At 41.5% G+C, this 13,698-nt stretch overlaps 1 protein-coding gene and 1 non-coding gene across 4 annotated transcripts in view; one reads left to right on the top strand and one right to left on the bottom strand.

The window, feature by feature from the left end:
• Positions 1–13,698, top strand: part of HDAC9 (histone deacetylase 9) — an 821,625-nt gene that overhangs the window by 108,396 nt on the left and 699,531 nt on the right. The window lies entirely within an intron of this gene.
• LOC120942130 lies at positions 13,158–13,284 on the bottom strand. The gene has a single exon (XR_005749924.1). It is a non-coding gene; the product is annotated as a U4atac minor spliceosomal RNA (small nuclear RNA).

Raw genomic sequence — 13,698 nt, 5'->3', positions numbered from 1 at the left:
TCCAGTAACGTCACTGACACCGGCGGGGCTTGCCGTGTCCATCTGAAGGGCTCCTTTGCTGTCCCTTCATATCTGCATGCCAGCGGGACCTTACTATCTGCCACACGCAAGGGCTGTTACACTTCCCTCTATCACTTCCCTCTATCAACCTGGGATTCTACAACCATCCACTGGGAGTTGTGATAGTTCCCTTCATGGGACATCTACATGTCGACGGACTGATGTTAACCTCTCCTCATCTGGATTCAGCAGTGGTATCGTTGTACACATTTTTATACCAGTATCATACTTAGCTACATGTTTTTATGACTGCTTTTGGTACCGTTTGGTATTACTCGCACCATTTTTACAGTTTATGTAGCTACATCAATTTTATCTCCAGTGCAATATTTATTTTGTTACCTACTTGAAGACTATAAAAGTTGTAATGCTATTCCCATTGAGCGCTGCCTTTGTGTGTTTTTTGTATCCTGCTATCCATTTTTCCAGTTGTTGGTAGCTGCACTGGGAATCAGCCTGCAAGGAGATAAGCTAAAAGTAGTTGGATCTGTATGTGCGTTATAATTAATCAAAATTAGTCAATTAATCGATAAAAAAACCAAAAACGATTAATCGAACAGAAAAATTTTGATCAGTAATAGCCCTAAAAATAATGTATTATTTATATAAAATTTCATAGTTCAGCTTTATAAATTTAATAGAGCCATGCTCTATTAACTTTTTATATATGTATAATGGTGTGATTGTAATACAATTTGTTTTATGCTTTGCTTTTCCAGAGCACATAATAATTTCTTTTCTAAAACAATTTATCTACATTTTTGTCATGGGAATTGCTCATAATTTGGTTTAGTTTGTTGAAATTTGTCACCTGGTATTTTTACCCCACCACCCAAACAGTGCTGACAATAGCCTAACAGTATAGCTATCTATCATATTTGTTTGGCTCCCAGCAGTAATGTATGTCAAATGTTTCTTTATAATGAATGATGCAAAATGAGGGCCCCTGAGTGGTAACACTGGCTTCCAACACAACACATCCATTTAGAAAACAAGAGCATTGCACCCCAGAGAGACGGGATTTCTAAATGACTTAGTAATTCCCACTGCATGTAAAAACCTAATACCAAGCTCTACTTGGGGAAAATGGTTAGGGGCTTTGTTATTTGTTTTTGCTCATTATACCTGTAAGATCATTAAGGAAATGTTTACATCCTGCCCACGTCACATGCTTTCAACAAGCAAGACTGTACTTTGAATGTGTGATGTAGAAACACATCAGATGTGCATGCATATGTATTAATTTTACATAATTAGGCTAATATATGCAATGATGCAATGGCAATGTGATTTTTAAAATGTATACAGAACACACCTGAAGGTAGCTCTACTTTGGCATAGCTGTGGAACTTGTGCAGTCAAATTATCCTGAGAGATATAATGAGAGTAGAATAGCTAGTGGGGCTCCAATGAAACCCCAGACAGAACAAATACACAGGATCTTCAGACTGGAGGTTCTGTATGGAGTGACCAATGCAAAAAGAGAAAGTCGAGATAATTGCTTTACGTTAAATATATACATAAACCATGTACTTAAAGGCAGTGGCGGCCCACCCAGAGGAGGCGCACCGGCACCGCCCTCCCTAGCCATGTGTCCGGCCCATAATCTACTTGCAAGGCACTGGGCGCATGGATTTCAATAGTTTTTTTTATTTAGAAGCACATGATTAGAGCCTGAGGCCATAATTGGCTTAAAAAAGGCTGGGCTGGGAAAAAAAGGCTGGGCTCAGGGCGCAGAGCACTGCGCCCCGAGCCCACCCACATGTGTGAAATTAGCGAATGAATATTCGCTAATATCTTCCTGTTTCTCCTCCCGGCCAATCAGGAAGCGACTCCTGAGACCCCATTGGCCAGGAGTCCTAAGACCCCATTGGCCCGGAGTCCAAAGACCCAATTGGCCAGGAGGAGAAGATGGAGGGGGAACACGGAGGCCGGGACACAGAGGAGACAGTGGGGGAAGCTGCCACTGATGGATTCAAACAGGGGGGATAGCCGCTCTCCTCCTCCCTGCTCTGCCCGGCTCTGTTCATTCTCTGCCAGCAGCAGCAGGCATTCCCAGGTGCTGAGCACTGTTCTGCACAGGGTAAGTGAGCCAGCGACTGGAAGGGGGTTGTGGGTGTGGTGCGTGGTGGTGGGCTGGAGCGATGGGGGGTCCATGGTCAGGTCCGTCTTCCGTCCCCCCCAACCGATGGAGCACCAGCTGCCACTGCATAAAGGTGTTTTCCACCTTTTGCCACCAATCTGCCATGTAAGAAATCAAGGACGTAAAAGAAAGAACATTCAGCTATATAGTGTACCTTGGGGAGTGGGGTTTGGAGGGGTAAAAGAGAAGAGGAAAATTGGATTTCAGGATAAGAAAGAAGGAAAGGGGGAGGGAAACAAGGGAAGAGGATCAAGGTGCCTGAAGATACATATTAGGGCATATCAATGTTGTATCAAATGGGATACCATGTCCCATACTTTCCATAGTTTGTTAAATTGTGACATGATTAACAGAAGCAGTAAGGTACTCCATTCTCCAAAAGAGAAACAGATTGTAAAGTGTATGGTTATCATAGGTATTCTGAAAAAAAAATTACTTACAGTATATACTCGAGTATAAGCCTACCCGAATATAAGCAGAGGCACCTCATTTTACCACAAAAAACTGGGAAAACGTATTGACTCAAGTATTAGCCTAGGGTGTCCATCTGCTTGCCTCACTGTGCCTCACTGTGCCCATGCCTCACTGTGCCCATGCCTCACTGTGCCCATGCCTCACTGTGTCCATGCCTCACTGTGTCCATGCCTCACTGTGCCCATGCCTCACTGTGTCCATGACTAGACTGACCTTTAACATGGGAGTCTATGGAAGGGGTGCCCGGTTTTGAAACATCGGTGCTCCCCAGCCCTAGGTCCCCCAGACAACAAACTTTGCACACTTGTAGAGAAGAAGTGGGGCTACATGTGTGCCAAGTTCCCGGGTCCAGGAGACCTACGACCGGCCGGTACCAGATCCCCAAAGTCCGGGAGATCAGGCGAAAAAAGGTGACTCGAGTATAAGCCGAGGGGGGCATTTTTTAGCACAAAAAAATGTGCTGAAAAACTCGGCTTATACTCGGGTATATACGGTATGTAATCAGCGGAAAAAAATAAATAACAACACAGATACAATGTCAACAGGGAGGTTTTCTTTTCATTTTAATAGCTATAACCAATATTCTTTATCTATCCAAAATGGTATTCTGCCCATTTACACTGTTGGCTTTTAATACATGTGTTACGATGCACTAAAATACATGTGTCATGGTTCCTATGATATAAATAATGCTTGTTCCCATTTCTGCACTGCAGTGCATTGTGGAAAAAAAATGTAATGTCTGTGATTTAGTGCATTGGGAAGCCCATAGAAGTCAATTTCAATGCATTACAATGAATGTAAGCGCAAGCATTTTGATACATCAACAGATATTAACACGCATAAGATACGAAGAAAGAGGATGGATAGCCGCACGCGTTTCGCATTGAGCTAGTGCTTAATCAGCCATGATTAAGCACTAGCTCAGTGCGAAACACGTCGGCTATCTACCTGTTCCTTTGTTGCACCTTGTGAAGTGATGTACTTGCTGTGTTTTTTTGAATAAAAGACAACCGTTTGGTCATTGGAGTGCGGCTATCCATCCTCTTTCTTCGTATCTTATGCATGGTCAGTGCATTGCCAGCACCCACGGTATCCTGAGTCAGTCCATCTCTTCATAGTGACCCACCTGGAGCAGTGATCCCTTCTCTTCTCTATTAGATATTAACACGCCTTGATCATTGGCTGTTAATCCTATCCACTCCAAATCCTAACGTGAAAAATATTATTATATTTTAGATTGAAAATACGTGTCAATGAGTATCAGTAGTGCACATTGCTGCATGACAAAGCACCTGCCTAATTCTACAAAGAAATAAAAACACAACTCTACGACATGCATAGATCTAAATGGGCCCTTTAATGGGAGCATTGAAGTAGTAGTGCATTCTGAATTACCTGTGGGCTTGCTTAAGTGTTTCTCGTTAGCGTTTATTTACTCATTTGCTGATAAAAAAAATACAGAACAGTCATTTCAGCGAGGCTGTTTCTTACAGGAAGCATAATGTGATTTATTATTCCAATAATAGCGTGTGTTATACTTCTTGTTGCCTCAACTGACTTTCTTCTAATAGGCACTGTTCAATCAAAATTGTGTTTTTGTGTTTATGATTTGGTTAAGAACATAACAGCCATTTCCTCACAAATAGATTTACTGAAAGCATTTAGGCATAAAAAAGTATTCAAGGTAGGTTATTGTCTCTAAAGTCAAAAGATACAATACAAGGCCTCCATACCATTTACACTATATTGCCAAAAGTATTGGGACACGTACCTTTACACGCACTTGAACTTTAACCACTTGCTTACTGGGCACATAAACCCCCTTCGTACCCAGGCGAGATTTCAGCTTCCGGCACTGCGTCGCTTTAACTGACATTTGCGCGGTCGTGCGACGTGGCTCACAAACAAAATTGACGTCCTTTTTCCCCCCACAAATAGAGCTTTATTTTGGTGGTATTTGATCACCTCTGCGGGTTTTATTTTTTGCGCTATAAACAAAAAAAGAGCGACAATTTTGAAAAAATATATATTTTTTACTTTTTGCTATAATAAATATCCCCCAAAAATATATAAAAAAACATGTTTTTTCCTCAGTTTAGGCCAATACGTATTCTTCCACATATTTTTTGTTAAAAAAATCGCAATAAGCGTTTATTGATTGGTTTGCGCAAAAGTTATAGCATTTACAAAATAGGGGGTATTTTTATGGCATTTTTATTAATATTTTTTTTTACTAGTAATGGCGGCGATCAGCGATTTTTTTTCGGTACTGCGACATTATGGCGGACACTTCGGACACTTTTGACACATTTTTGGGACCATTGGCATTTTTATAGCGATCAGTGCTATAAAAATGCATTGGATTACTATAAAAATGCCACTGGCAGTGAAGGGGTTAACACCAGGGGGCGGGGAAGGGGTTAAGTATGTTCCCTGGGTGTGTTCTAACTGTAGGGGGGGTGGCCTCACTAGGGGAAATGACTGATCTTTCTGTTCATACATTGTATGAACAGAAGATCAGCATTTCTCTCCCTGACAGGACCGGGAGCTGTGTGTTTACACACACAGCTCCCAGTCCTCGCTCTGTAACGAGCGATCGCGTGTGCCCGGTGGCGATCGCGCCTGCCAGGCACGCATACGGGAGTCGGGGGCTAACGCATCCGGCGTTAGCCCCTAGTGGCCTGCGCGAGACCCGGCGTTATATTACATGCTGGCCGGCTGGTCGGCAGCCAGTTAAAGGAGTTGATATCATGGGACTTTTTATGTATAGAAGTTTTTGTATACAGAACTATGGGGTTGATTTTCTAAAACTGGAGAATGTAAAATGTGATGCAGCTGTGCCTGGTAGCCAATCAGCTTCTAACTTGGCATTGTAAGTTTTTGTTAGTATCTTGAATTTAATTTGTTGGTCGAGTGGCAGCCAATGGAGAGATTGGCAGAGATGTGTTGCAGACGCCGAGCGGTTTGTAAGGTGGATGAACCTGGCAGCATCACCATATCCCCTACCCATCATGGTTTCAATATGAGCAAGAGTAGTTGGTCAGGTCAGAGAGCATGGCTTGAAACTCTTGCGAGAAGTTGAACATTGTCCAGGAGGCCCACGTTATCATAAACTGGTATGATCTGTTATATTCCTTGGTCAGGAGAATTTCTTGAACCCTTATGGAATCAAACTTGAAAGCCCACTCCACTAGGGTTGTTATTTTGGTGGATTCCCAGTATCAGGGGAATTTCTGCTCTTGCTTCAGTGAAAAAGTGGCAAAGAATGTCCCTTTTGGCTCATTTGATGAATCCTGGCAGTGCTGAGAGAAGTACAATTTTCGGGCCGTTAGGGATACGTGTTACCCTCACAATGTTTCAGTATTTTCATTAAGATATATATTGTTGAAGGCAATATGATTCCTACATTTTTAAACTCTGCTTAATAAATCTATAGATACTAAGAGCCCATTCACACAGGGGCAACACGACTTCTAGCACGACTTTGGGAGGCAACTTGGACACGACTTGGAGTATGAATCATCAGGCAACTTACAAGGCAACTTCAAGTCGCCTCCAGGACAGTACAAGGCAACTTCAAGTCGCCTTCAGGACGGGAGGCTTTCCAGTGGCCAATCAAACAACAATCAGCTCTGTGGGAGGGAGGGGGAGGGAGGGGTTTGCCTGAGAAATGTATGTTATCTTCCTGTATTGTTGCTTCAGACAGTGATCCGACTTCTGAGGCTTCCATTGAAATCAATGGGTACAAGTTGCCTACAAGTCGTCTAGAAGTCGGATTGAAGTAGTACAGGAACCTTTTCTGAAGTCAGAGCGACTGCAGTAGTGTACATTAAGAAGGCTCCATTCACTTCCATTCATTTTCTCGACGCGCAACTTGGGGCAACTTGGGGCAACTTGGGGCGCCTTGAAGTCGGATCCCAAGTCGCCCCAGTGTGAACCAGCTCTTAGGTGCCAGTTATTAGCTTTAACCCAAAATATTACTTATTTTACTTATATGATGAATCTATTCATTAGACTAATCACACATCGCTCATCTAATTACATCAGCCTTTGGGTCTGCTGTGAAAGTTGCAATAAATATTCATTTGCTGTGAATATAAATGTAACACTTGTAAAAGACACAATTGTTGCTCTTTTTTTCTAATTCCATATGATTTTACATACTAGTCAAAAGTATATTTTGATAAATGTTTAGCAAACAAAATGACTTGTTAGGTCTATTTTTGCAGATGTGGCTGTTATCTCATTTACGTCTTGTCTGATGAAAAAGGAGCAAGAGCCATCTGGGTTATGTAACTTCTGTTTCTGAGACAGCTTGCAGCTGGTTTACATTATGTGACATCTATTTATACTTCAGCAGGTTTCGTTTTTGGAATTATAGATCTAGTGCAGATTTTTTAAACCTGATGTAAGCCAGAGCAAAAGTGCCGCTCGTTGCTCAGGCCGACCAATCAGAATCTTTGTTCTATCCAAAAGATTATATCTAATTGTTGTGGGGAATGGGTTCACTTTTGCTTGAGTTTTCATAAGTCTGCTGTTCTGTCTAAAGCCTCCTTCCGGTGTATAAAGTGACCGGGCGTATTGTATGACCCCCTGTACTCACCGTATAAGATGACCCCCCTTCTGACGCTTCATATTTCTTCCTTCTGGAGCCATATTCTTCTTTCTTGCTGGAGCTGGAGCCAATCATGGCGAGCGATGTATTCTATTAATGAATACAAAACATGCTTGGATTGGCAGAGGCTGTAACATCATCAGCCCATGCCTCTCTGACTCTCAAAGCCAATCCGAGGTTGTTACTCCAATCTAAGCAGGCTCTGTATTAATTTGAATACATTGCTGACAGGGATTGGCTAAGCGGTATATACTTTATGTAAGCCGAAGCTACATACAGTATTACCGCACATCCGAGCAGCTGATCCGGCGTATAAGACAACTCCTGCTTTTTGGCCATTTTTTTTAATTGTAAAAGGTAGTCTTATATGCCAGCAAATACAGTATTTGTTTTAGAGATTTCTCCCTTACTTCCTGTCCCGGTGTCACCAAAACAAGGACAGGAAGGCATTGAGAGAATTAAAAAACAGACAAAGGTTATAACCCTCCCAACTAAACTAAATGAATGTGCTTTTTATGCTCTCTTTGTCCTTATGTAAGATATTTCATCACACCTTGTTCTTGTGTCACTATACCACCAGTTAGATTTGCCCAACAAAGACACAGACAGAAAACTAAGCTTGACAGAGATTCTGGACCTTTTTCAGTTTATCCAATGTTTTAGCTGAAATTGGACTTTAAACCCTAACTAAACCCATAAAATATAATATATTGCAGCTTGCCAGGCCTTAGGCCGCGTACACACGATCAGTCCATCCGATGAGAACGGTCCGAAGGATTCATTAACCCATCCATGCTTCAACATAACACTGACACTAATGCAGCACAAAGGGGTTAATTAACTGACACTGGTCATTAGTGACCGGTGGTAATACAAATGTCATTGGTAATTAAAGGGTAAGTTCACCTTTACAGAAAAATCTGTAACGTGAACTCACACAGGATGCCCTCCTCACCCCTCCCCCCAGTCCCTGGAGAATGGCAATCATCCGCTATGAGACATCATATCATTATAAAAAATCTATTAAAGGGCCCTGAGGTCCCCAGGGCCCTGGATGGCAACCCCTCTTTTTTGTTATTTTTTTTTATAAAAAAAAAATTCATATTTTTTTTTATATATGCTTATTTTTTTTTGTTTTAATTTAAAGGGCCCAGAGGTCCCCAATTTATAGCAAAGCCAGAAATATAACTTATTGTGAAATTGGTCTTTAAGTCTACTTTAACCTTGGCGTAACAGTAAACTCTCAGATGTCAGATGTTTAATTTCCCAAGCACGCGTGGAAACTTTTACATAAACCTTTGAGGATGTTGTTAGCATTTCTTTCAAGTAAAGTTTCTTTTTATATACTTTTACTTGTCCATTAGGACTATTAATGGTCTGCTTCATATCATACACTGTTCTGTGATGCACAGAGTCGGCATTAAAATGACTATGATGTTATGTGTTTGCAGGGAAAGTGCTGGTACATATGTTTCTTGAAGAAGACATAAGTGAGTACAGGTTTATTATTTAGCATTGTTCTGTCCTATGGTTATATGGATATCTATAACTGACCACACACAGAATTTTACACGCAAATCATTCAATTGGCATATCATTTAAATAAATCTGTTGGTTTGTAAATAAGCAATAAAAAGTCAGCTGAAGCTTCTACTTTCATCAAGCTGGAGATTTTATGATGATTCAAAAAATATGCTTTCGAGAAAATCCTGGATCTAGTTAGGTTTGGAACTCAGCAGTTGTTACAAGATTGGGCAATTCTCAGCTCTTTTGTCAGAACTGAATCCCAATGCACCCATGTATAGTTAAAGCTGTAGTTTAGGTATGGCAATTTTTACGAAGTTACAATGGTACAGCTCGGACCAAAATATGTATGTGCCATACATGTGGGATCCCAATGGAAGCTGAAAATAACTGTAGTAGCAGTGCCTTTTACAGTGATTTTCAACTCCCATGGGGATCTCCACTAGCATCTGGGTCCTGTGTTCTCTGATTGGACAAGATTGTGATGATATCACTGTACCTCTCCACCTCATCCTATTGGAGAATGCGTTGCACTCATTAAATAAGGGAAACACACCCTTGGACAGTTGTCACCGTAACAGGCGTTCCCATTGGAAGATTTCTCATCTCTTGGAAAACCTAAAAAATGTCTGTGACTTTCATCAGATATACTGTAATCTAACAGTTAGTGAACTGCTACTTTCCAAGGATTTCTTTTTTGGAAGAAGAGTTTCTTTAAATAATCATACATAGTGCCAAAGTGTCAAAATTTAGACTAAACCTCTCCTTTAACAACATCGTAGTTTGGGAGTTTTGATTGCAGTTTGAAGATGGAATTGCTGCACTTTCTCACTAAGGCCCAGTTAGGGAGCTGTAAAAACATGGGGTAGAGACATGTTTTACCCCTCACAACTACTCCCCCTAAGCTGCAAAGGCAGTTGAGAAGCAAAATGGTTCTTGATGTCGTGTTTTATGGATAGTACTGATTGTAGGCAGTTCAAATGAATGTTGTGGTGTTTTTTTTTCTTGAAATGTAATGTAATGTGACTATGTATATATGTGGAGTTTTAAATAAAGCTTAAAAAAAAAAAAAGTGGGCTTCTAGGCGTAAACATGTGCGTGGGGGTACCTCCTTTCTGTACAAGCTCATTAATGCCTGCAAAAGGCAGGGCCGTAGTCATGTAAATATCAGCATTACGATGGTACCCCGGATAAGTAAGTCGTACACCTAGCTGAGCTGTGTAACCACATGTAAAACACTCCATCCATGTTCATTGCACACCTTATCGTCCGAATGATGCATTTAAAGAGGGGAATCGCTAAGCTTTTGTCCCGCTCCACCAGTCCAGTTTTCCTCTGCCACCTCACTCTTAGTGACAGAATAGGACCATACGGCTAAGCTTATGGGATCTCTGTACGGTGGGTTCTGTCCTGATTGCTTTTGGGTAAGAGAGGAAAACAGAGCACCGACCCCTTCGTTACTGGAGGACCTGTCACCCATGCCTGGCACCACTCCTCTCTTTCTGGCTGCTATTACATTCCCATCAATTCGGGGTTACCAGTAACAACTACACTCTTTCTGCCAACTCTTCCACTGAGTAAACCCTTTGTGATGGCCTTCAGTTCCTTCTCCTTTCACCCCCGTATGTGCTTTACAGACCCTATTCTTTTGATATGCTATGGACCTCCATGCACCCTTTTAAATAACTTCAGACCAGGCATTAAACAGTTGATATAGCTTTTCTTGAACATACTAGCAGATACAGTCCAATTGTATATTGCACATTCAGTAACATTTATTCCTAACTATCTAACAGCAGGCTGTACTGTATGTACCTCCCAAGGTAAGAGGTCTTAAAGTGTTACAAAACCCAGTAATATGAAAATAGTTGACCCCCCAGTGCCCACAGCTTATAAACATTAAAATACTGCCACTATATACCTTTTTGGTTGATCTGTATACCACAGTCACATGATAAATTGCAGAGTTTGCTTGAATGCTGAGTGTTGAGGTAGGAGAAGATTTCCACTATAGCATGTGTCCTCCTGGTGTTATGGGAGGCAGATCATCCATGAATCAAGATATGACCTCCCACCCACTGTGTTCTTTTTTAGTTACTGGCCAAGGAAGAAGAGGGAGGGACTGGGCTGTCATTTAGGATCTGTATACACACCCACATGTGTGATGTCAATATCATGTGACCTGAAAAGCTCAGCTCAAACAGGAAAGAGACCAACCTGCGCATGTGCAGCAGTACTACCCTCACTGTGTCTTATCTGGCCTTGCCAAGAGAGACCCTGCAGGAGGGGAAGGATCTGTCCATACAGGATCAAAGAGCCTTTTTACACAATAAAGTTCCACAGTGAGTATAACAAGCATGCTATTCTGCATATACAAACAGATTTTACTGTTGCGGGTTTAATAACACTTTAAGTTCATGATTCAGCTGAGTCCTAACAAAGGTGTTCTCCCTGAGGTCCACAACAAGAGAGCCCCCTAAGCAGAGCCTTTATTATTTGTAAGGATGAGCTCCGGTGTGTTTGCAAAGCCCACGTGCAGAGCCCACCAGGAAGTTGGCACTGTGCTGCGCTAATCACAGGCAGTGAGACATTGTCCCGATGCGCGGCTGCAGAGATCGGGAAATGTCTCACCACCTGCGATTAGCGCAGCGCCGTGCCGACTTCTTGGCGGGCTCTGCAAACATGCCAGAGCTCATCCTTAATTATTTGTAGTGACAACAGAAGGGGAGGGCAGAGCCCAGAAAAATGCTGAGATTGGATTAACCCCTTTCCCTCTGGGCAGCCTGCTAAATTAGATAACTTAGACACAACACCTGTAAGCACCTGCTTACAAGCAGCCAGTGAGGAGGTGACACACTGACCGTCTTTCTGAAAAATTATTGACTCTGAGATTTAAATGATTTAAATTGAGCCCCAACATTGGAAGAAGGCCTTACAGTTTCGTATACAGTTTCTTAGCCTGACTGATTTTTTAAGACAAGCACATAATAATAATAGTTCGTACGGTTGTATCTATTGCTACTATTTGCATACTTTACAACAGTCAGTGGTTTTAAGTCATTGCATGCTTTATATTTCATTAAAGGGTAATTTCTCCTGAAAAGTGACAATTTGCAGGTTTGAACTACCTGCTAGCCTCATTTTTCTTGGGTATTCTGAAAGATTTCTCTACAAAGCAGCTTTCGTGATGTTTTTTAAGCAGCCCTGCCAGGAAAAGGCAAAAAGCTGTCCATACAAGAGAAAATAATATATTTTTTTCCTCTCCTGCTACCCTCACCAGCAAACAGAAATGTTCCTCTGAAATCCACTGAGAAGTCAACAATTAAAGGGCAGTCACCCTGTAGCTTAGTCTGGCGAGGGTCACTGTAAGGAACTATGGAGCACAGGGGCTAGAGATTGACATTCCTGGAAGTGTCTTCTCAATAGACTTTGGCCACATGCACTTTGGGTATCAAGCCCCTGTGTGTCCAATGCAAGCGCTTTGGTGCACCCTGTAGGCATAGGTTTAGTGTCCAACCCTTCTAGTGCCCAGGGTTGTATGCCCATAACTTAGAATACCTGCATTCTAATCCTGTAGGCAGCTGGGCTGTATGCTGCACCATTGCCGCAAAGGTACATAAAAATGCCAGGATGGGGCACACAGGGCTAGACACCCAGTGCGCACGTGGTTTTAAGAAGAAGATTTCTCAGTCATTTTAGCAGTGCACTCAACAGTCAGGCCCCCCCTTTGCTTCACATGGGGCTTCCCGCCTGCATCTTTTCACAATGATTCCCGCTGAGTCTCCTTTGGGTAATCACAAGCAGCCCCCTTTGCAAGTATGAATGGGGCCTTAAACATACTCCTAGGAGGATTATGTAAACTTTATTCAGTGTTGGAGCTTGGTTAAAGCCTTCTAAACCTGATAACAGCTTGTTTGAAGTGACAGACAGCATTGTCAGTAAAATCAGTGTTAAGCATTCCCAACTAGAGCTCAAGCATATTTTAGGTGCTTTATTATAGTGGATTGAAATTCCCTGAATGCTTTGCAAGTACTTTGTAAGAATCATGCTCTATTGTGTTTATAAATCCCCATATCTACTAAGGTTTGGAGTCAGTGGCATCATTTGAGATACTTCTAAGATCATTCAGAATTCATTGTAAATGCAGTTGAATATAAACATGCTTGGGGAGGAAAGCAGCTCTAAAGAAAACAAAAGCCCCTCAACACTAACCTGCTTATTTTTAAAGAGAGTGCAGTCATAATGCTTTAATTCAAGCACAACCCAAAAATATATTTTGCTTTACTTTATTTTTTTTAAAGTGCTTGTATATTAGATGCTTTCTTTTACTATATCAAAGGGTCCAAAAATTGCACCTCACTAATACACAGATATTAGGGATGCTTTGGTGTTGTTTGTGGTGTTAGCAGTACTGACCTCATTAACCATTCATAGGCCAGCAGCTCAACCCCAAGAAAAGGATGGTTAACTAGAGCATAGTCACAGAAAGTGGGTACAAAACCTACCCATCATTTAAGTTAGACAGAGAAGTTAACATTTCTGTCATTACCCAGAATGCTCTATCTAGTTTTTTTGCAAAGGTATTTGCATGCCTAGCAGTGAAAGGTAAAGTGACGAGCGCAATGAATATGACTAAGTAATCAAAGTGTTAATCAGTGAACATTGATAATAAACTAAAATTGAAACAAAGTGCTAAAAAATATAAAAACATCAATAATGAATAAAAACGTTCAGCCAGCAAGTGGCCAGTGAAAAAAAAAAAAAAAAAAAAAAAAAAAGTGTGCACAAAAATAGCTGCAAAAGTCAGCAGGCAAACATAAATATGAAGCCTAAATCAGTCCTGGAATAATAGGCTAACAATACAGCCTTTATACGTGCA

The sequence above is a fragment of the Rana temporaria genome, chromosome 5, assembly GCF_905171775.1.
Source record: "Rana temporaria chromosome 5, aRanTem1.1, whole genome shotgun sequence".
NCBI lineage: Eukaryota > Metazoa > Chordata > Amphibia > Anura > Ranidae > Rana > Rana temporaria.
Note: the sequence above shows the minus strand (reverse complement) of the source record. Positions and strands in the feature narration are given on the sequence as shown.